General features: G+C 39.4%; 1 protein-coding gene across 1 annotated transcript in view; it reads left to right on the top strand.

The window, feature by feature from the left end:
* Positions 1–24,865, top strand: part of LOC126077927 (uncharacterized) — a 51,473-nt gene that overhangs the window by 5,446 nt on the left and 21,162 nt on the right. The window lies entirely within an intron of this gene.

Genomic DNA, 24,865 nt, shown 5'->3' with positions numbered 1-24,865 from the left:
AGTTTGTTTTTGTGTATGGTGTGAGGCATGAATCGTATTACTTTTCTGCATCTGGAAATACAATTTTCCCAAAATAATTTATTAAAGAGACTCTTCTTTCCCCACCCAATGGACCTTGCACCTTTGTCAAAAATCAGTTGATCATACATGTGAGGGTTTATTTCTGGATTCTCAATTCTATTGGTCTATTTTTTTATCCCACCGTGCATCTGACAGTTTGTCATACTGTGGTGGCTTGCCTGTTGCTGTGATGCTGGAAGCTATGCCACTGATATTTCAAATACCACCAGGGTCAACCATGGTAAACAGGTTTCAGCAGAGCTGCCAGACTAAGGCAGACTAGGAAGAGGTCCTGGCCATCTACTTCTAAAAAATTGTCCAGTGAAAACCTTATAAATAGCAGCAGAACATTATTTGACATAGTGCCTGAAGATGAGCCCCTCAGGTTGGACAGGACTCAAAATATGACTAGGGAAGAGCTGCCTCCTAAAAACAGAGTCAACCTTAATAACATGGATGGAGTAAAGCTTTTGAGACCTTTCTTTGCTGATGTGGCATGACTTGACATGAGAACCAAAGGCTGCCAGTATCCATTGACAATCAGAGTGTGGAATGTAAGAAGTATGAATCTAGGAAAATTGGAAGCTGTCAAAACTGAAATGCAATGCTTTAAGATTGATAACCTACACGTTAGTGAGCTGAAATAGACTGGTATTGGCCATTTTGCATGAGACAATCACACGATCTCTACTATGGCAGGAATGAAAAATAGAACAGGGTTGCATACATTGTCAAAAAGAACATTTCAAGATCTATCCTGAATTACAACGCAGTCAGTGATAGGGTAATATCCATACACCTACAAGGAGGATCACTTAGTACATAATTCAAATTTATGCGCCAAACACGAATGCCAAAGATGAATAAATTGAAGATTTCTACGAACTTCAGCAGTCTGAAATTGATCAAACCTGCAACCAAAATGCATTGTAATTACTGGTGATTGGAATATGAAAGTTGGAAACAAAGAAGGATCAGTGGTTAGAAAATATGGCCTTGGTGATAGCAACAACGCTGGAGATTGTGTGGTGTGGTAGAATTTTTAAGACCAATGGTCTATTCATTGGAAATACCTTTTTAAAAACATAAACAGTGACTGTACACGTGGACCTCACCAGATGCAATACACAGGAATCAAATCTACTACATCTCTGGAAAGAGATGATGGAAAAGCTCAATATCATCAGTCAGAACAAGGCCAGGGGCTGACTGTGGAAAAGATCATCTACTGCTCATATGGAAGTTCAAGTTGAAGCTGAAGAAAATTAGAACAAGTCCATGAGAGCCAAAGTATGACCTTGAAAATATCCCACCTGAATTGAGAGACCATCTCAAAGAATAGATTTGACTCATTAAACATTAAGGACCAAACACCAATTGACATTAAGGACATCATACATGAAAGAAGCAAAAGGTCATTAAAAATACGGGGAAGAATGAAAAGACTAAAATTACTGTCAGAAGAGACTCTGAAATTTGCTTTTATATGTAGAGTAGCTAAAGCAAATGGAAGAAATGATGAAGTAAAAGAGCTGAACAGAAGATTTCAAAGGGCAGCTCGAGAAGACAAAGTATTATGATGAAATGTGGAAAGACTTGGAGTTACAAAACTGAAAGGTAAAAACACACTTGACATTTCTCAAGCTGAAAAAACTGAAGAGTAAATCCAACACTCAAGTTGCAATATTGAAGAATTCTAGACTCGATGGCAATGGGTTTTATAGGCAAAATATTCAATGATGCAGGAAGCATCAAAAGAAGATGGAAGGAGTACAGAGTCTCTGTACCAAAAAGGATTGGTCGACCTTCAGCCATTTCAGGAGGTAGCATAAGATCAAGAACTGAAGGTATTGAAGGAAGAAATACAAGCTGCACGAAAGGCACTGGTGAAAAACAAGGCTCCAGGAATTGACAGAATATCAGTTGAGACGTTTCAACAACTGGATGCACCACTGGAGGTGTTCACTCAACTATGCCATGAAATTTGGAAGACAGCTACCTGGCCAACTGACTGGAAGAGATCCATATTTGTGCCCATTCCAAGGAAAGGTTATCCAACAGAATACAGAAAATATTAAACAATATCATTAATTTCATACACAAGAAAAATTTTGCTGAAAATAATTCAAAAATGGTTACAACAGTAAATTGACAGGGGACTGCCAGAAATTCAAGTCAGATTCAGAAGAGAACGTGGAACAAGAGATCTGACATTGCTGATGTCAGAGGATCTTGACTGAAAGCAGAGAATACCAGAAAGATGTTTACTTGTGTTTTACTGACTATGCAAAGGCATTCGACTGTGTGGATCTTAACTAATTATAGATAGTATTGCCAAGAATGGAAATTACAGAACACTTAACTGTGCTCATGCTGAACCTGTACGTAGACCAAGAGGCAGTCATTCCAACAGAACAAGGGGATCCTTGGTAGTTTACAATCAGGGAAGATGTGTGTCAGTTTAGGTAGTTTAGGTAGGTAGTGTGTTTCTAGAAATTTGTCCATTTCCACTAGGTTTTCAAATTTGTTGAAGTAAAATTTCTCATAGTATTCTGTTATGATCCTTTTTATTTTAGTTGGTGTCACGGATTGAATTGTGTCTCCCCCAAAATGTGTGTCAACTTGGTTAGGCCATGATTCCCAGTATTGTGTGGTTGTCCTCCATTTTGTAATTGTAATTTTATGCTAAAGAGGATTAGGGTGGATTGTAACACCACCCTCACTCAGGTCACCTCCCTGATTCAATGTAAAGGGGGTTTCCCTGGGGTGGGGCCTGCACCACCTTTTTTCTCTCAAGAGATGAAAGGAAAGGGAAGCAAACAGAGAGTTGGGGACCTCATACCACCAAGAAAGCAGTGCCAGGAGCAGAGCGCGTCCTTTGGTCCTAGGGTTCCTACGCAAAGAAGCTCCTAGTCTGGGGGAACATTGATGAGAAGGCTGACAGGGAGAGAAAGCCTCCCCCTGGAGCTGATGCCCTCAATTTAAACTTTTAGCCAGCTTCACTGTGAGAAAATAAACTTCTCTTTGTTAAAGCTTGTGGTATTTCTGTTATAGCAGCACTAGATGACTAAGACAGTTGGGTCTGTTATGATATCACCCATCTCATTTCTTATTCAGGTTATTTGCTTCCTCTCCTCTTTTTCTTTTGTCAGTTTGGCCGATAGTTTACTGATTTTGTTGATCCTTTCAAAGAACCAGTTTTTGGTCTTTTTAACACTTTAATTATTTTTCTATTCTCTATTTCGTTTTAATCTTTATTATTTCCTTTCTTCTGGTGCCCGAGGGCTTCTTTTGCTGCTCTCTTTCTATGTGTTCAAGTTGTAGGGTTAATTTTTTGATTTTGGCCCTTTTTTCTTTTTGGATATGTGCATTTATTGCTATAAATTGACCTCCGAGCACTGTTTTTGCTGTGTCCCAAAGGTTCTGGTAACCTGTATTTTCATTATCATTTGATTCTGTGAATTTCTTTATTCCATCCTTAATTTCTTCTACAACCCAGTAGTTTTTGAGCAAAGTGTTGTTCAGTTTCCATGTATTTGATTTTTTTCCCCTTGCTTTTTCTGTTATTGATTTCTACTTTTATGGCTTTATGGTCAGAAAAGATGCTTTGTAATATTTTGATGTTTTGGATTTTGTTAAGGCTTATTTTGTGTCCTAATATTTGGTCTATTCTGGAGAATGTACCATGTGCATTGGAAAAGAATGTATACTTTGCTGCTGTAGGATGGAGTGTTCTGTATATGTCTGTGAGGTCAAGTTGATTGATTGTGGCGCTTAAATCTGTGTCTTTATTGAGCTTCTTTCTGGATGTTCTGTCCTCAACGAAAATGGTGTGTTGAAGACTCCTGTTATTGTGGAGTTGTCTATTTCTCTTTTCAATGCTGTTAGAGTTTGATTTATGTATTTTGGGGCCCTGTTGTTGGGTGCATATGCATTTATTATGGTTATGTCCTCCTGGCATATTGACCCCTTAATCATTGTGATGGTTAAGGTTGTGTCAACTGGGCTGGGCCATGATTATCAGTGTTTATAGGTGATCACTCCCATGATTGAATCTGCTGTGAGTACCCAATCAGTTGAAGGGGAGTTACCTTGGGGTGTGGCCTGCATCCAAAGATAAGCAGACATTCTGGCTTCTTTGCTAACTCTGGATCCTGCCCTGCCTCCTGTTCATCTGACCACCAGCTCTTGGGACTTGAACTATCGGCTTACCTGCAGATCTTGGGATGTGGATCCTGTGGCTGCCTCCTGTTTGTCTGACTTCCAGCTCTTGGAACTCGGGCTGTCAACTTATCTGCAGATCTTGGAATTCGTCAATCTTCACAGCCTGGGAGCGGGAGCCCTGCTCTCCAACCTGCCAATCTTGGGTTCACCAGCCTCTGTGGCTACGCAAATTGAGAGAAGCCTCTATCCTGATAACACAGACTTGGGATGTTTCAGCCTCTACAATCATGTAAGCCATTTCCTTGATATAAATCTCTCTATATACATATATTTATACACTTTACTGGTTTTGCTTCTCTGGAGAACCCAGCCTAAGGCAATCATTATATAGTCTTTTTTGTTTTGTTTTGTAGTATTGGCAGTTTCTTTCTTCCACTTCATTTTCTGTGCTGAGTCATTTTTCTTTATGTATTTTCTTTTCATCCTTTTCATTATTGTTGATTTTTAATTTTGATGGGTAGATTTGTTAGTTTCCATTTTGGTTACCTTAAAATTTACTTCTGTTTTTCTAAGTTTAAACCAGTCTTTTATTTCTCAATACCTCCTTAACTTCCTCTCCATATGGAAGTTCTATGAGTACACTATTTAGTCCCCCTTTTTTGTTTTAATGTTGTCATCATTTACATATTGACATCTCTGTTTCCCTATTTTCAGTGTTTTAGCTTTGACTTATTTTTGTGGCTTCCCTATGTGGGTTGATATCTGGTTGTTCTATCCTGTGTTCTAGTCCTGGGTTGCTGTCTGATATTGTTGGTTCTCTAGCCAGAGGACTCCCTTTAATATTTCTTATAATTTTGGCTTGGTTTTTACACATTCCCTTAACTTCTGTTTATCTGGAAATGCCCTAATTCTGCCTTCATATTTGAGAGACAGTTTTGCTGGATGTATAATTCTTGGCTGGCAATTTTTTTCCTTCAAAGATTATATATGTTGTCCCATTGCTTTCTTCCCTGCATGATTTTTGCTGAGTAATCAGAGCTTAGTCTTATTGACTCTTCTTTGTAGGTGACTTTTTGTTTATTCCTAGCTGCTCTTAAAATTCTCTATCTTTGGTTTTGGCCAGCTTGATTATAATATATCTTGATGACTTCCTTTTGGGATCTGCCCTGTTTGGGGCTCATTGAGCTTCTTGGATAGATATCTTCTTGTGTTTCACAATATCAGGGAAGTTTTCTGCCAGCAAATCTTCAACAATTCTCTCTGCATTTTCTATTACCTCCACCCCCCTCCCCCTTTCTGGCACTCCAGTCACTCATAGGTTATTCCTCTTGATAGTGTCCGACTGAATTCTTAGAGTTTCTTCATTTTTTTTTTAATTCTTTCATCTGATTTTTCTCAAATAGGTTGATATCTAGGGATTTATCTTCAGTCTCACTAATTCTGACTTCCATTGCCTCAATTCTGCTCCTATGACCTTTTATTGGGTTTTTTAATTCTGAAATTTTATTGTTAATCTTTTGAATTTCTAGTTGCTGTCATTGTATGGTTCTTAGCAGCCTGTTAAATTTGTCATTCTGTTCTTGTATTGTTTTCCTGAATTCCTCTATTGCTTTGCCTGTGTGTTCTTTGGCTTGGTCTGAGTTTTGCCTATTCTCCTTCATGATCTCTTGAAGACCTCTTTATATTAATCTTTTGAAATCTAACTCCAGTAATTCCAAGACGTTATCTTCCTCCGGAAAGTTTCTTGGTTCTTTGTTTTGGTTGTTGCTGGAGCCATCTAGACCTGCTTCTTTATGTGATTTGATATTGGCTGTTGTCGCCTACCCATCAATAAGTTATCATATTTATTTATTGTATATTTGCTTACCATGTCCTAGCTTTTTGTTTTGTTTTGTTTTGATATGCCCAGGTAGGCTGGGCATGTGAGCTACTTTGGTTATTGGTGTCTTTGAAGCTCTCCTGTCCTATCACAGGTGGTTAGAGCAGCTACTAGGTATGAAAGCCCAGGAGTCTGTTCATTTTTCTTGTATGGATTCAGCTCAGGTGTCCAGATCGCCAGTCACTGAGGGTGTAGTGCAAGCTATCACCTGCAGTCCTAGATGGACAGGGCTGCATGGGGTGTTTAGAGCAGCACAGGTATCTGGCTGCAGTAGGGGGCTATGTGCCAAGCAAAGTGGGGGGCTGGGGCTGCCCCTGAGTGCCTGGGTGGAAGGCATGTTCCTGTTCCTAGAGCACATAGGTGGGTGGGTTTTGCAGCTCGCCTTTGGTCACCCAATGCTGTTGACTGTAAGGACTGGGAGGCACCACTTATTATCGAACCCCTGTCATGGGTGGCCTGATGGAACAGGTAATACCACCACCCCTGGGCCCCTGATGTGGGTAGGTGAGGACCCTGCTTAGTGGGCAGGGTGGTGTCAAGTGTCAAAAATCTGCCACTCCCCCTTAGCTGTTGCAGCTGAAAATAGGCTTCAGGTATATGCCCTGTTTTTCCATGCTAGTGAGGGCCTACACTGTTGAATTCGCCCATACAGGGCTAGGCAGGAGTGAAGGGCACTAGAAGTCCATGGACCGCTTATGCCAGTGTCTAAGCAAAAGGGCAGTGCCTGCCCTGAGTTCCCAGCTTAGGGGGCATGGGAAATTTTTAAAACAGTGAGACCGGTTTGGGCTCAGATAGTACTGAGTTCCTGGCTTAGAGGGCTTGGTATATTCTTTTTTTTTTTTTAAGCCAGGCAACTGGTTTGGGTGTGGATAGCTTAGAGGGCATGGCAGTTGTTGAATACTGCCAAACAGGTATCGGAGCAGAGCAGGGTGGGTGGTGAGTAGGGGGAAAGAGGCACTTCTTCACTGTGAAAGTCGTGTAGGGGGAGGAGTTATTTTGACCCTGCACAGTAGGTTAGACATTTGTACCTAACTTTCATAGGTCCAGCGCTGCTTCTCTGTCAGCTCTGGAGGCTTGTGCAGACTCTCCACTGCCCAGTCTCTCCCGACATGGTGAAACATGTCCTGAGCATTATTGTTCACCTCACCCTGTATGTGCCAGCAAACCTAGCCTGCAGGGTGCTGGCTGCCTCAAGACTTGCACTTCTTTGCTGCTTCTGAACTGTCTCTCCTTCCCTCTGCCACTCAGTCCAACTCCTTAACTTTGTCTTTGATGATCAGTGCTCCTGGATTGTCATATATAATCGATTCACTTGTTTTTCCGAGTCTTTGTTTATAAGAAGGACTACAGGAAGCATCTGACTATTTCATCATCTTGGTCCTGCCTCCGGCAAACCTAGTATCTCAGTCATCTAGTGCTGCTATAACAGAAATACACAAGCAGATGACTTTAAGGAAGAGAAATTTGTTTTCACAGTCTAGTGGGCTAGAAGTCCAAGTTCAGGGCATTAGCTCCAGGGGAAGGCTTTCTCTCTGATGTCTCTGGAGGAAGGTCCTTCTTATCAATCTTCCCCTGAACTAGGAGCTTCTCTGCAAAGGAACCCTGGGTCCAAAGGATGTGCTGTGCTCTCAGTGCTTCTTTCTTAGTGATATGAGGTCCCCCCTGCCTGCTTGCTTCCCTTTCCTTTTCTTTTGTGAGATAAAAGGTGGTGCAGGCACCAAGGAAACTCTCTTTGCATTGGAACAGAGATGTGACCTTAGTAAGGACGTTACAGTCCCACCCAATTAACATAAAATTACAATACAAAATGGAGGACAACCACACAATACTGGGAATTGTGGCCTAACCAAGTTGACACATATTTTGGGGGGACACAATTCAATCCATGACATTCACCCTTTGGCCCCCCAAAATTCATATCCTTGCCACATGTAAAACACATTCACCCCTTCATATCATAGCAAAAGTCTTAAATCAGCTCCAAGTCCCAAATCCAAAAAATTCTTCCTCATCAGTGAAACCTAGAATATAAGTTATCAGCTTCCAAAATACAATGGCACAACAGGTACAAGGGTAGACATTTCCATTGCAAATGGGAGAAATTGGAGGGAAAGAAGGGATAACAGGCATTAAGCAAGTCAGCAGAACACATGACATCAGCTGTCAAGGCTTTGAAAATAATCCTGTCTCTTGAGACAGTTTACACAATGGCCCTGCCCTCCAGACTCTAGGTATTAGCCACATTCTTCTGACTCTGAGTGGAAGGCCCCTCAGCCCTGGGCTTTCAGCTTCACCTTCCAGGCCCACTGGGATGGCAACTCTGCTCCATCACCTTTAGGCACACCATTCTCCTAGTCCATCTGAGTGGTGACTTCACCCTTAGAAACACCAGAGTCCGTGGCTCCACCCTTTGAAAACCCAGAGGTTGTGGCCATACCTTTTGAGACTGAAGCAACTCGGCTTCATGTGTTCCTTGGCCTCTCAGCTCTCGGGCCTCATGCCCACATCTGTCCTGCTGGACCAACTGTTTCAAAGCTCTGTAGCTCCACTGATAAGTGTCTGGATGCACCTCACTCTGCCAGGAAGCCTTCTGTGCACAGGCATTCAGCTCTCTCATTCTGTGGGTCTGCTCCAGCTCTGTCTGGCACTGTTCTGGTACTGCTGCTGCTGTTTCCCACTATCTGTGCCTTCTCCAGTGTTAACACTTCTCCTTACTTCCTCCTGGGTCTTCTATCCATTCACAGTTTCAAAAACGCTTCCACATTTTAGGTATCTGTTAGAGCAACACCCCACTCTCCCAGTACCAAATTCTGTCTTAGTTATCTAATGCTGCTGTAACAGAAATACCGCAAGTGGATGGCTTTAACAAAGGAAAATTTATTCTCTCACACTATAGTAGGCTAGAAGTCCAAATTCAGGGTGTCAGCTCCAGAGGAAGGCTTTCTCTCTCTGTTGTCTCTGGAGGAAGGTCCTTCTCATCAATCTTCTCCTGGATTGGGGGCTTCTCTGCACAGGTACCCTGGGTCCAAGGGACATGCACTGCTCCCAGGGCTTTTTTTTGGTGATATGAGGTCCTCCCTGTCTGCTTGCTTCCCTTTCATTTTATCTCTTGTGAGATAAAAGGTGGTGCAAGCCACAGTCCAGGGAAAATCCCTTTACACTGGATCAGGGATGTGACCTTAAAAAGGGTGTTACAATCCCATCCTAATCCTCCTTAACATAAAATTACAATCACAAAATGGAGTACAACCACACAGTACTGGAAATCATGCCCTAATGAAGTTGACACATATTTTTGGGGGACACAATTCAATCCATGACACCAAGATATTTTCCAATGCCTCGTATGCATGTGGAGGCTGGACAATGAATAAGGAAAACTGAAGAAGAATTGATGCCTGGTATTATGGTATTGGCAAAGAATATTGAAATGCCATGGACTGCCAGAAGAAGGAACAAATCTGTCTTGGAAGAAATACAGCTGGAATGCTTCTTAGAAGCGAGGATGGCAAGACTTCTTCTTATGTACTTTGGACAAGTTGTCCAGACGACCCAGTCCCTAGAGAAGGACATCATGCTTGGTAGAGTAGAGGGTCAGCAAAAAAAAAAGGAGAACCCTCAACAGATGGATTGACACAGTGACTGCAACAATGGGCTCAAACATAAAACTCATGAAAATGTTTACGCACCAAAAGAAAAATCTTTGGTGGTTACAAGGGAGGGGATGAGTGGGAAAGAAAAACACTAAATAGACAATAGATAAGTGGTAACTTTGGTGAAGGTTAAAACAGTACACAATATGGGGGAAGCCAACACAAGTTGTCCAGTAAGGGGTCATGGATGTTCCATAGACACATCTAACCTCCCTGAGGGACCAAATTACTGGACTGAGGGCTGTGGGGATCATGGCCTCAGGGAACATCTAGCTCAATTGACATAGCATACTTTATAAAGAAAGTGTTCTACATTCTACTTTTGTGAGTTGCACCTGGGGTCTTAAAAACTTGTAAGCAACCATCTAAGATACTCCACTGGTCTCACCCCATCTGGAGCAAGGGATAATGAAGAAAACCAAAGACAACAAGAGAAAGATTAGTCCAAAGGACTAATGGGCCACAAATACCACAGCCTCCACCAGACTGAGTCCAGAACAACTAGATGGTGCCCAGCTACCACCACCAACTGCTCTGACAAGGATCATAATAGAGGGTCCTGGACAGAGCTGGAGAAAAATATAGAACAAAATTCTAACTCTCTCTCTCTCTTTCACACACACAGACACACACAGACACACACACGCACACACACACAAAGACCAGATTCACTGGTCTGACAGAGACTGGAGAAACTTCAAGAGTATGGCCCCTGGAAACCCTTATAGCTCAGTACTGAAGTCATTCCAGGAATGAGCCAAAGATTAGACAGACCCATAAAATAAACTGAGACTAAATGAGCACACCAGCTAAGGGGCAAGGACGAGAATGCAGGATGGAACAGAAAAGCTGGTAGTGGGGAACCCAAGGTGGAGAAGGGGAGAGTCTTGACATGTCATTGGGTTGGCAACCAATGTCACAAAACAATATGTGTATTGTGTAATGAGAAACTAGTTTGCTCTGTAAACCTTCATCTAAAGTACAATAAAAAAAAATAAGCAAAAGGTTTGAATGGGCAAATCACAGAAAAAACCATAAATAGCCAATGAACATAGGAAAATATGGTCAACTTCAGGGGATTTCAGAAAAATGATTTTGACACTCTTTCAGATTGGCAAAAATAAAGTGTTGGTAATGAGTAAAGAAACCAGGACACTTACACATTGCTGGTCTGAGTGTAATTTGGCACAGCCACTTTGAGAGCAATCTGGCAACATTTAGTAAAGCTGAAGAAAGCACTATTCTATCCGAGTAATTCCACTTCTAGGTCCATAACCTGGAGAAGCTCTTGCACATGTGTACAAGGAGACACATACAAAGACATTATAAACTGTAGCACTTGTTTATAATGGCAAACAAAAATTACAGACTAAATGTACATCAAGAAGAAAGTGGATACATTAACTTATTAACAGAACACAGCAGTTAAAACAAATAGCTTGAATTATGTGCACCAAAATGGGAAAATTTCAAAAACAATGTGGAATGAGAAAAAAAAAGAAATTTGAAAGATATTATGTTTCCATTCATATAATTGTAAAACATAAAAATAAGACACTGTGGACACAAACAGTAATATGCATAGGAATAATATACCAAATTCAAATAATAGCTATTTCTGAGGAGGGAGGAAAGGTCTTCAGCTACATCGGAACTGTGTTTATATGAAAGATCTGAACTGTGGCAGTTGCTCGCCCAAAAACAAACAGGAAGTCAACAACGATTGTGAGGATGGTGCAGGACCCAGCAGTATTTTATTCTGTTGCACATACGGCTGCTATCAGTTGGAACCTAGTGGAAGGCACTGACAACAATAACAACAACGTGTCTGTTGTTATTCCAGTAGTAGGCTGTTATGATTACTGTAGCTGAATAATATGTTCTTCTCTTTCAACATTGTTTACCTATTTGGAGCCTCTTGCCATTCCATATAAAGTTAAAAATTGGCTTTTCCATTTCCATAAAGAAGGCTATTGGAATTTTGATCAGAATTACATTGAATTTATAAATTGCTTTGGGTAGTATTGACATCTTAACCATATTATGTCTTGCAATCTGTGAAAGGAGCCCTGCTGATGGCAGTAGTTAAGAGCTAGGGCTGCTAACCAAAAGATCAGCAGTTCGAATCCACTATCTCCTCCTTGGAAACCCAATGGGGCAGTTCTACTCTGTCCTGTAGGGTCTCTATGAGTTGGAATCGACTCAATGGCAATGGGTTTGGTTTTTTATTTTTTAATCCATGAACATGAAACATCTTTCCATTTATTTAAGTATTTTTTAATCTCTTTCAGTATTATTTTGGTATCTGGGTTAATGTAATGTTTCTTTATAGAATGAATTAAGGAGTATTCCTTTTCTACCTTTTTGTGTGTGTGCGTGTGCTTTAAGTAAAAGTTTACAGCTCAGGTTTCTCATACAAAAATTTATACACACATTGTTATGTGACCCTAGTTGCTATCCCTATAATATGTCAGCACACTCCTCCTTTCCACCCCAGATTTCCCGTGTCCATTCAACCAGCTCCTGTCCCTTTCTGCCTTCTCATCTCACCTCCAGACAGGAGCAGCCCATTTAGTCTCATGTATCTACTTTAACTAAGAAGCACACTCTTCACGAATATTATTTTATATCTGATAGTCCAGCCTAACCTTTGTCTGAAGAGTTGGCTTCAGGAATGGTTTCAGTTCTGGGTTAACAGAGAGTCCGGAGGCCCTGGCTTCTGGGTTTCTTCCAGTCTCAGTCAGACCATTAAGTCTGGTCTTTTTACTAAAATTTGAGCTCTGCACCCCACTTTTTTCCTGCTCCATCAGGGGCTCTCTGTTGTGTTTCCTGTCAGGGTGGTCACTGGTGGTAGCGGGCGCCATCTAGTTCTTCTGGGCCCAGGCTGATGGAGTCTCTGGTTCATGTGGCCATTTTTGACTCTTGGGCTAATATTTTCCTTGCGTCTTTGGTGTTCTTTATTCTTCTTTGCTCCAGGTAGGTTGGAACCGATTGATTATTAACAGTATTTTCTTTTTCTTTTTGGTTCAGGTCATTATGTTTTTATTGTGCTTTATGTGAAAGGTTACAGTTCAAGTTAGTTTCTCATACAAATATTTATATACATATTTTTGTGACCCTAGCTGCTATCTCTGTAATATGTCAGCACACTCCTTTCCACCCCAGATTTGCCATGTCCATTTAACCAGCTCCTGTCCCTTTCTGTCATCTCGCCTCTGGACAGGGGCTGCCCATTTAGTCTCATATACCTACTTGAGCTAAGAAGCACACTGATCACAAGTATCATTTTATGTCTTATAGCCTGGTCTAATCTTTGTCTGAAGACTTGGCTTTGGGAATAGTTTCAGTTTTGGGCTAACAGAGAGTCCAGGGGCCATGTCTTCTGGGGTCCCTCCAGTCTCAGTCAGACCATTAAATCTGGTCTTTTTACTATCTCTCCACAACCTCTCCAATATTTATTATTTTGTGTTTTTCGTGTTTACTAGAATTTGAGTTCTGCACCCCACTTTTCTCCTACTCTGTTGGGGACTCTCTGTTATGCTCCCTGTCAGGGTGGTCATTGGTGGTAGCCAGGCACCATCTAGTTCTTTGGGTCTCAAGCTGGTGGAGTCTCTGGTTATGTGGCCTTTTCATCTCTTGAGCTCATATTTTCCTTGCCTTTGATGTTCTTCATTCTCCTTTGCTCCAGGTGGATTGGGACTAATTGATTCATCTCAGATGGCCGCTTGCTAGCTTTTAAGACCCCAGAAGCCACTCACCAAATTGAAATGCAGAACATTTTCTTAATAAACTTTGTTATGCCAATTGACCTAGATGTCCCCTGAAACCATGGTCCCCAGACACCTGCCCCTGCTACTCTGTCCCTCGAAGTGTTTGGTTGTATTCAGGAAACTTCTTAGCTTTGGTTTAGTCCAGATGTGCCAACTTCCCTGTATTGTGTGTTGTCCTCCCCTTCAACTAAGTTAATTCTTGTCTATTATTTAGTGAATACCCCTCCCCACCCTCGTAACCATCAAAGAATGTTTTCTTCTCTGTTTAAACCTTTCCTTGAGTTCTTATAATAGTGGTCTCATACTATAATTGTCCTTTTGCAACTAATTTCACTCAACATAATGCCTTCCAGATTCGTCCGTATTATAAGATGTCTCGAGGATTCATCATTGTTCTTTGTGGTTGCTTAGCATTCCATTGTGTGAGTATACCATAATTTGTTTATCCATTCACCCACTGATGGGAATCTAGGTTGTTTCCATCTTTTTGCTATTGTGAACAGTGCTGCAATGAACATGGGTGTGCATATATCTATTTGTGCATATATCTATTTGTGTGAGTGCTCTTATTTCTCTAGGATGTATTCCAAGGAGTGGGATTGCTTGAATTGTATGGTACTTCTATTTCTAGCTTTTTAAGGAAGTGTCAAATCAATTTCCAAAGTGGTTGTACTATTTTACATTCCCACCAGCAGTGTATAAGTGTTCCAGTCTCTCCACAACCTCTCCAACATTTATTATTCTGTGTTTTTTGGATTAATGCCACCCTTGTTGGAGTGAGATGGTATCACATTATAGTTTTGATTTGCATTTCTCTAATGGCTAATGATCATGAGCATTTCCTCATGTATCTGTTAGCTACCTGAATGTCTTCTTTGGAGAAGTGCCTGTTCATATCCTTTGCCCATTTTTTAGTTGGGTTATTTGTCTTTCTATTGTAGATGTTTTGCAGTATCTTGTAGATTTTAGAGATTAGTCCCTGATTGGATTTGTCGCAGCCAAAAATGTTTTCCCAGTCTGTAGGTTGTCTTTTTACTCTTTTGGTAAAGTCTTCTGATGAGCATAAGTGTTTGATTTTTTTTTTTTTTCAGTTACCTAGTTTCTCTTTTGGTGTTTGTGCACTGTTACTAATGTTTTATATTCTGTTTATGCCATGTATTAGGGCTCCTAGCGATGTCCCTATTTTTTCTTCCAGGATCTTTATCGTTCTAGATTTTATGTTTAGGTTTTATGCATGATGTGAGGTATGGGTCTTGTTTCATTTTTTTTTGCAGATGGGTCTCCAGTTATGCCAGCACCATTTGTTAAAGAGGTTATCTTTTCCATTTAACAGACTTTGAGCGTTTGTCAAATAGCAGCTGCTCATTTTTTTTTTAGGGGTATGAATTTATGCCTGGATTCTCAATTCTGTTCCACTGGTCTATGTATCCGTTGTTATACTGGTAGAGGACTGTTTTGACTACCATGGTGGTATAACAGGTTCCTTTTCGGTATCTGGGGCCTCTTCCCTTTCCATATGAAGTTGGTGATTTGTTTCTCTATCTCATTAAAAAATGGCTGTTGGACTTTGGTTCAGGATTACATTATATCTATAGATCACTTTGGGTAGAACTGACATATTCACAATGTTGAGTCTTCCTATCCATGAGCAAGGCATGTCTCTCCACTTATGTAGATCTCTTTTGCTTTCTTGCAGTAGTGTTGTGCAGTTTCCTTTGTATAAATCTTTTACATTTCTGGATAGATTTATTCCTAAGTATTTTATCTTCTTGGGAGCAATTGTAAATGATACTGATTTGGTGATTGCCTTTTTGAAGTTCTCTTTGTTGGTGTAGAGGAATCCAACTGATTTTTGTATGATTATCTTATATCCTGACACTTTACTGAAATCTTCTATTAGTTCCGGTAGTTTTCTTGTGAATTCTTTGGGGTTTTCTGTGTATAAGATTGTATCATCTGCAAATAAAGATCACTTTTTACTTCATCTTTACCAGTTTGGATGCCTTTATTCTTTTTCTAGCCTAATTGCTTTGGCTAAGACCTCCAGCACAATGTTAAATAAGAGTGGTGAAAAAGGGCATCCTTGCCTGGTTCCCGCCCTCATGGGGAATGCTTTCAGGCTCTCTCCATTTAAGATGATGTTGGCTGTTGGCTGTTGGCTGTGTATAAATGCCCTTTATTATGTTGAGGAATTTGCCTTCAGTTTCTATTTTTGCTGAGAATTTTTATAGTGAATGGGTGTTGGACTTTGTCACATGCTTTTTCTGCATCAATTGGTAAGATCATGTGGTTCCTGTCTTTTATTTATGTGATGGATTACATTGATTGTTTTTCTAATGTTCAATCTTTCCTGCATACCTGGTATGAATCCCACTTGGTCATGGTGAATAATTTTTTTGGCAGGTTGTTGAATTATATTGGCTAGAATTTTTTGAGGATTTTTGCGTCTATGTTCATGAGGGATACCAAAAAACAAACCAAATCCACTGCCGTCGAGTCAGTTCCGACTCATAGTGACCCTATAAGGCAGAGTAGAATTGCCCCATAGAGTTTCCAAGGAGCGCCTGGTGGATTTGAATTGCCGACCTCTTGGTTAGCAGCCATAGCACTTAACCATCAGGGTTTCCCATGAGGGATATAGGTCTGTAATTTTCTTCTTTTGTGGTGTCTTTACCTAGTTTTGATATCAGGGTTATTCTGGCTTCATAGAATGAGTTTTGGAGTCTTCCTTTCTTTTCTATGCTTTGAAGTACTTTGTCGTAGTGGTGTTAACTGTTTTCTGAACGTTTGGCAGAATTCTCCAGTGAAGCTGTCAGGGCCAGGGCTTTTTTTTCTCGGGAGTGTTTTAATTACCTTTTCAATCTCTTTTTTTGTTATAGGTTTATTTATTTTTTCTACCTTTGTTTTCATTGGTTTAGGTAGGTAATGTGTTTCTAGAAATTTGTACATTTTCTCTAGGCTTTCAACTTTGTTAGAGTACAATTTTTCATACTATTCTGTTAAGATTCTTTGAATATCACTTGGGTCTATTGTGATACCCCCATCTCATTTCTTACTCAGTTATTTGCTTCCTGTCCTGTTTTTCTTTTGTCAGTTTGGCCAATGGTTTATTGATTTTTTTGATCTTTACAAAGAACCAGTTTTTGGGCTTGTCAACTCTTTCAATTTTTTTGTTCTCTATTTCATTTAATTCTGCTCTAATTTTTATTATTTGCTTTTCTTGTAGTGCCCAAGGGCTTCTTTTGCTGCTCTCTATTTGTTCGAGCTGTAGGGTTCTTTTGTAGGGTTAATGTTTTGATTTTGGCCCTTTCTTCTCTTTGGATATGTGCATTTATTGCTATAAATTGACCCATGAGCACTGGTTTTGCTATGTCCCAAAGGTTCTGGTAGGAAGTGTTTTCATTCTCCTTTGATTCTGTGAATTTCTGTATTCCATCCTTAATTTCTTCTATAACCCAGTAGTTTTTGAGCAAGGTGTTGTTCAGTTTCCATGTGTTTGATTTTTTTTCTTTGCTTTTTATGTTATTGATTTCTACTTTTGTGGCTTTATGGTCAGAAAAGATGCCTTGTAATAGTTCGACACTTTGGATTCTGTTAAGACTTGTCTTATGGCCTAATATTTGGTCTATTCTGGAGAATGTTCCATGTGCATTGGAAAAGAAAGTATACTTGGCTGTTGTTGGATGGAGTGTTCTGTATATGTCTATGAGTTCACCTTGGTCAGTTGTGGCATTTAGATCTTGCACATCTTTATTTGAGCTTCTTTCTGGATGTTCTGTCCTTCACTGAGAGTGGTGCATTGAAGTGTCCTACTATTATTGTGGAGCTGTCTATCTCTCTTTTCAGTGAGTGCTGTTAGAGTTTCTTTTATGTATTTTGGTGCCCTGTCATTGAGTGCCTAAATATTTATTATGGTTCTGCCCTCCTAGTGTATTGAATCTTTAATCATTATGTAGTGTCCTTCCCTATCCTTTGTGGTGGGTTTTACTTTAAAGTCTTTTTTGTCAGAGGTTAATATTGCCACTCCTGTTCTTTTTTGATTGTTGTTTGCTTGATATATTTTTTTCCATCCTTTGAGTTTTACTTTGTGTCTTTAAGTCTAAGGTGTGTCTCTTGTAGGCAGCATACAGATGGATCATGTTTTTTAATCCATTCTGCCACTCTCTGTCTCTTTTGGTGCATTTAGTCCATTTACATTGAGCATAATAGTGCTGTCATTTTGATGTATTTTTGTGTGTGTGTGTTGTTGACAGTTTCTTTGTTCCAGTTAATTTTCTGTGCTGAGTCATTTTTCTTCACATATTTTCTTTTCATTGTTATTGTTGTTGTTTGTTTGTTTTTAGCTGAGTATTTATTTATTTTTTTGACAAATAGGATTGTTAGTTTCCTTTGTGGTTACCTTAATATTTACTCCTATTTTTCTAAGTTTAAACCAATCTTCTATTTCTTCATATCACCTTGACTTCCTATCCATGTAAAAGATCTATGACCGCATTTTTTAGTCTCTCTTTTTGTCTTAATGTCATTATTTACATATTAACATCTCTGTTTTCCTATTTTCAGTGTTTTTAGCCTTGATTTATTTTTGTGATTTCCCTATCTGGGTTGATATCTGGTTGCTCTGTCCTGTATTCTAGTCTTGGGTTGTTATCTGATGTTATTGATTTTCTAACCAGAGAACTCCATTTTGTATTTCTTGTAATTTTAGTTTGGTTTTTTGTAAATTCCATAAACTTCTGTTTATCTGGAAATGCCCTAATTTTGCCTTCATATCTTAGAGACAGTTTTGCTGGATATATAATTCTTGGCTGGTAGTTTTTTTCCTTCAAGTCTTTATATATGTCTTCCCATTGCCTTCTTGCCTGCGTGGTTTCTGCTGAGTAGTCAGAGCTTAGTCTTATTGACTTTCCTTTGTAGATGAGTTTTTGTTTATCCCTAGCCTCTCTTAAAATTCTCTCTTTATCTTTGGTTTTGGCTAGTTTGACTATAATATGTCTTGGTGACTTTCTCTTGGGATCTACCTTGTGTGGGGTTTGATGAGCTTCTTGTACAGCTATCTTACCATCTTTCACAATATCAGGGAAGTTTTCTGCCAAGAAAACTTCAACAGTTCTCTCTGTATTTTCTGTTATGTCCCCCTCCCCCGTTCTGGTACTCCAATCACTCGTAGGTTATTCCTCTTGATAGAGTCCCACATAATTCTTTGGATTTCATTTTTTTTTAATTCTTTTATCTGATTTTTCCTCAGATAAGTTGGTGTCAAGTGCTTTGTCTTCAATCTCACTAATTCTTACTTCCATTGCCTCAATTCTGCTTCTATGACTTTCTATTTAGTTGTCTAATTCTTAAATTTTATTGTTAGTCTTCTGGATCTGTGTATGGATTCCTGAAGCCTGTTAAATTTGTCACTATGCTTTTCTACAATTTTCTTAAGTTCTTCTATTGCTTTGTCTGTGTGTTCCTTGGCTTGTTCTGCATTTTGCCTGATCTCCTTCCAGATCTCCTGAAGATTTCTGTATATTAATCTATTGTATTCTACCTCTGGTATTTCCAAGAGATTTTCTTCCTCTGGAACCTTTTTGCTTCTTTGTTTTGGAAGCTTGCTGGTGCCATCATGGTCTGCCACTTTATGTGATTTGATATTGACTCGTGTCTCCAAGCCATCAAGAAGTTATTCTGTTTATTTTGTGTTTGCTTATTGTGTCCTAGCTTCTTGTTTTGTTTTGTCTTGATGTACCCAAATAGGGTGCTTGTGTCAGCTAGTTTGACTGTTGGAGACTTTGAAGGTCTAACATCTTGTCACCAAGTGGTTAGATCTGTTTCTTCGTGTATGAGCCCAGGAGTCCATTTACTATTCTTGTATGGATTCAGCTTAGGTGTCCAGGTAATCAGTCATCAAGTGTGTGGTGCAGGCACTCACCTGCAGTCCTAGATGGATAGGGGTGATTGGTGTAGGCACAGGTATCTGGCTGTAGTAGGGGGTCATGCACTGAGCAAGGCAGGGGGCTGACAGCTGCTCCTGAGTGCCTGGGAGGAGTGTCCCTGTTCCCTATAGTGCATACATGGGTGGGTTTTGCACCTGGACCGTGGGCACCCAATGCTGTTGGCTGTAAGGACTGGGAAGCACCACCCATGTTGCCGTGGTCTAGGTGTCGTGGGTGGAACCACCAGTCCTCATGCCCCTGATGTTGGAAGGTGAGGACCCAGCTTAATGGGCAGAGTGGTGTCAAATGTCACCATCCTGCCTGTCCATCATTTGGCTGATACAGTTGACATTAGGCTTCAGGTATATACCCTTTTATATTGTTCTAATTAGGGCCTACATGGTTGCAATGGGCCCACACAGGTCTATGCAAGTGTGAAAGGCATTCAAAGTCCATGGGCCCCTGTGCCTGTGATGGGTCCTACTTCTAGCCTAGGGGACATGGCAATCTCTGAAGCCAGCCTGGTACCCAGTGCAGAGCAGGAAGGGGGCAGGTAAATGGGAGAGAGGTTTTTCCCAAAGGGGTCTTTTTTGATCTGCATGGGAGGATAGGCACATATACTTATCTTTTGGTGATTGAGCTCCACTTTTCACTGGTTCTTGAGCATTGAGTAGACTCTCTGCCACTCGGTCTCTCCTGACTTGGTAAACATGTCCCCTGCACCACTGCTTGCCTCACCATGCATGCCAGTAGATCCAGTCTGCAGGGTGGCGGCTCCTTCCAGGTCAGGTCTGGCAACTACTTGCTGCTTCCAAACCAACTCTCCCTCTCCCTGCCACTTGGGTGGACTCTTCAACTTTACCTTTGATGTTTGCGACTCCTAGATTGTCATGTATAATGAATTCATTTGTTTTTCCGGGTCTTTGTTGTAAGAGGGACCACAGAAGCATCTGAGTACTCTGACATCTTGGCCCTGCCCCCCCTTCTCTATGTCTTGAAAGAGGTTAAACAGAGTTGGTGTCAATTCTTCTCTAAATGGTTGGTAGAATTCTGTAGTAAAGCCATTTGTTGCAGGAATTTTGCTGTCACTGAGAGGTTTTTGATTACTAATTCCATTTTTTCACTTGTTATCGTTCTGTTGTGATTTTCTATTTCATCTTGAGTAAGTTTGGGAAGGTTTTGTGCTTGTAAAATAGTGCATTTCATCTAGTTTGTTGCCATACAGTTGTTAATAATTTGTCATAATTCTCTTTATTACTGTCAGGTCATGTAATGTCTCCTCTTCCATTTCTTCTTTTGTTATTTGCATCTTTTCTCTTTTTTTCTTTGTCAATCTAGCTAAAGATCTCTCAATTTTATTGACCTTTCCAAAGAACACACTTCTGTTTTTATTGATTATCTCTATCATTTTTCTGTTTTTGATTTTATTCGTTTATGCTCTGGTCTTTTATTTCCTTTCTTTTGGTAGATTTAGGCTTAGTTTACTCTTTTCTTTCTAGTTCCTCAAGTTGTAGAGTTAGGATATTGATTTGAGTTCTTCCTTTTATTTTCATGTAGGCTTTTATTGCTAAGAGTTTCCCTCTGAGTACTGCCTTTTCTGCATCCCGTAGTTTGGGTATGTTGTGCTTTCATTTTAATTTGACTCTAAGAAGTTTGTGATTTCTCTTTTAATTTCTTCCTTGACCCATTGGTTATTTAATAGTTGTTGCTTAATTTTTCATTTTTTAAAAATTCTTTTATCTGGAGACAATTTTAAGAACAGCTAGGAATAAATGAACAATCACCTACAAAGGACAGCCAATAAGAATAAGGTTGGACTACTTGGCAGAAACCGTGTAGGCAAAAAGGCAATGGGATGACGAATTTAAAAAATTGAAGGAAAAAAAATGCCAGCCAAGAATCATATACCCAGCAAAACTGTCTCTTAATTATGAAGTTGAAATTAGGACATTTCCAGATAAACAGAAGTTTAGGGAATTTGTAAAAACCAAACCAAAACTACAAGAAATAGTAAAGGGAATTCTTTGGTTAGAAAATCAATAATATCAGGTATCAACCCAAGACTAGAACACTGGGAAGAGCAGTCAGAACTCAACCCAGAGAGGAAAATCAAAAAAAACAAAGCTAGGTTAAAAAAAAGTTCAAAACAGGGTAACAGCAATGTTATTATATAAAAGAACACAACATTAAAAAAATAAAGAGGGACTAAAAATGTAATCATAGATCTTCTTTTATGGAGAGGAAGATACAGTGATACAAAAAAATAAAAGGTTGAAATTTAAAAGAACGTGGGTAAATAATAAGGTAACCACAAAGGAGACAAACTAACCTACTCATTAAAATAAAATACCAGAAAAAAATAGAGACTGAGCAGAAACAAAATCAACAATGAATATGAAAAAAGGACAATATATAATCTACTCAGCACATAAAATTAAGTGGGGAAAAAGAAACTGTCAACAACACACACAAAAAGACATCAAAATGATAGCACTAAATTCATACCTATCCATAATTACCCTGAATGCAAATGGACTAAATGCACCAATAAAGAGACAGAGAGTGGCAGAATGGATTAAAAAACACAATCCATCCCTATGCTGCCCACAAGAGACACACCTTAAACTTAGAGACACAAACTAAAACTCAAAGGATGGAAAAAAAATTATCAAACAAACAACAATCAAACAAGAGAAGGAGTGGCAATATTAATTTCTTACAAAATAGACTTTAAAGTTAAATCCATCATAAAGCATAAGGAAGGACACTATATAATGATTAAAGGGACAACGTATAAGAAGATATAACCATATTAAATATTGATGCACCCAATAGCAGGGCTGCAAGATACATAAAACAAACTTTAACAGAACTGAAAAGTGAGATAGACACCTCCACAGTTATAGTAGGAGACTTCAACAAACCACTTTTGGTGAAGGACAGGGCATCCAGAAAGAAGCTCAACAAAGACATGGAAGATCTAAATGCCACAATCAACCAACTTGACCTCATAGACATATACAGAACACTCCACCCAACAGCAACCAAGTATACTTTCTTTTCTAATGCACATGGAACAGTCTCTAGAATAGACCACATGTTAGGTCATAAAGCAAGCCTTAGCAGAATCCAAAACATTGAAATACTACAAAGCATCTTCTCTAACCATAAGCCCATAAAAGTGGAAATCGGTAAAAGAAAAAGCAGGGAAAAGAAATCAAACATTTGGAACTTGAACAATACCCTGCTCAAAAAAAACTAGATTATAGAAGACATTAAGGATGGAATACAGATATTCATAGAATCTAATGAGAATGAAAACACTCCCTATCAGAACCTTTGGGACACAGAGAAAGCAGTGCTCAGAGGTCAATTTATATCAACAAATGCACACATACAAAAAGAAGAAAGGGCCAAAATCAAAGAATTATCCCTACAACTTGAACAAATAGAAAGAGAGCAACAAAAGAAGCCCTCGGGCACCAGAAGAAAAAAAATAATAAACATTGGAGCAGAACTAAATGAAATAGAAAACAAAAAAAACAATTGAAAGAATTAACAAGACCAAAAGCTGGTTTTTTTAAAAAAAAAAAACAACAAAATTGATAAACCACTGGCCAAACTGACAAAAGAGAAACATGAGAGGAAGCAAAAAACCCAAATAAGAAATGAGATGGGTGATATTACAATAGACCCAACTGAAATTAAAAGAATCATATCAGATTACTATGAAAAATTGTACTCTAACAAATTTGAAAACCTAGAAGAAATGGATAAATTCCTGGAAACACACTACCTACCTAAACTAACACAGAGGTAGAACAGCTAAATAGACCCATAACAAAAAAAAAAAAAGATTGAAAAGGTAATCAGAAAACTCCCAAAAAATAAAAGCCATGGCCCGGACTGCTTCACGGCAGAGTTCTACCGAACTTTCAGAGAAGAGTTAAAACCACTACTACTAACAGTATTTCAGAGCATGGAAAAGGACGGAATACTCCCAAACTCATTCTATGAAGCCACCATATCCCTGATACGAAAACCAGATAAAGACACCACGAGAAAAGAAAATTGTAGGCCTATATCCCTCATGAACTTAGATGCAAAAATCCTCAACAAAATTTAGCCAATAGAATTCAACAACATCTCAAAAAAATAATTCACCATGGCCAAGTGGGATTCATACCAGGTATGAAAGGATAGTTCCACATTAGAAAAACAATTAATGTAATCCATCACACAAATAAAACAAAAGACAAGAATCACACGATTTTATCAATTGATACAGAAAAGGCATTTGAAAAAGTCCAACACTCATTCATAATAAAAACTCTCAACAAAATAGGAATAGAAGGAAAATTTCTCAACATAATAAGGGGCATTTATACAAAGCCAACAGCCAACATCATCCTAAATGGAGAGAGCCTGAAAGCATTCCCCCTGAGATCGTGAACCAGACAAGGATGCCCTTTATCACCGCTCTTATTCAACGTTGTGCTGGAGGTCCTAGCCAGAGCAATTAGGCTAGATAAAGAAATAAAGGGCATCCAGGTTGGCAAAAAGAAGTAAAATTATCTCTATTTGCATACTATATGATCTTATACACACAAAACCCTAAGGAATCCTCAAGAAAACTATTGAGCTCAGCAGAGTATTGGGATATAAGATAAACATACAAAAATCAGTTGGATTCCTCTACACCAACAAAAAGAACATCAAAGGGGAAATCACCAAATCAATGTCATTTACAGTAGCCCCCAAGAAGATAAAATACTTAGGAATAAATCTTACCAGAGATGTAAAAGACTTGTAGAAAGAAAACTACAAAACACTCCTGCAAGAAACCAAAAGAGAACTACACAAGTGGAAAAACATACTTTGTTCACAGATAGGAAGACTTAACATTATAAAAATGTCTATTCTACCAAAAGTGATCTATACATTTAATGGAATTTCGATCCAAATTCCAACGACATTCTTTAAGGAGCCCAAAAAGGCTGGTTGTGTGAATTTGTTTGATTATTGCTGTCTTTGAAGCTCTCACATCCTGTTTCCAGGTGGCTAGAGCTGTGATTAGGTATGTGAGCCCAGGAGTTTGTTTACCTTTCTTGCATGGATTCAGCTCAGGTATCCAGGTCATCGGTCACCGAGTGTGTGGTGCAGGCTCTCACCTACAGCCCTAGATGGGCAGGGTGATTGGAGTAGGCACTAGTATCTGGCTGCAGTGGGGGGTCATGTGCTAATCAAGGCAGGGGGCTGACTGCTGCCCTTGAGTGTCTGGGTGGAAGGTGATGTTGTTTAACTTTTACATGTTAGTGTTTTTCCAGGGTTTTTTGTTTGTTTGTTTGTTTGTTTTTGCTGTTATTGATTTATAGTTTCACTCCACTGTGGTCAGAGAAAATACTTCGTATGATT

The sequence above is a fragment of the Elephas maximus genome, chromosome 6 (assembly GCF_024166365.1).
Source record: "Elephas maximus indicus isolate mEleMax1 chromosome 6, mEleMax1 primary haplotype, whole genome shotgun sequence".
Taxonomy (NCBI): Eukaryota; Metazoa; Chordata; class Mammalia; order Proboscidea; family Elephantidae; genus Elephas; species Elephas maximus.
Note: the sequence above shows the minus strand (reverse complement) of the source record. Positions and strands in the feature narration are given on the sequence as shown.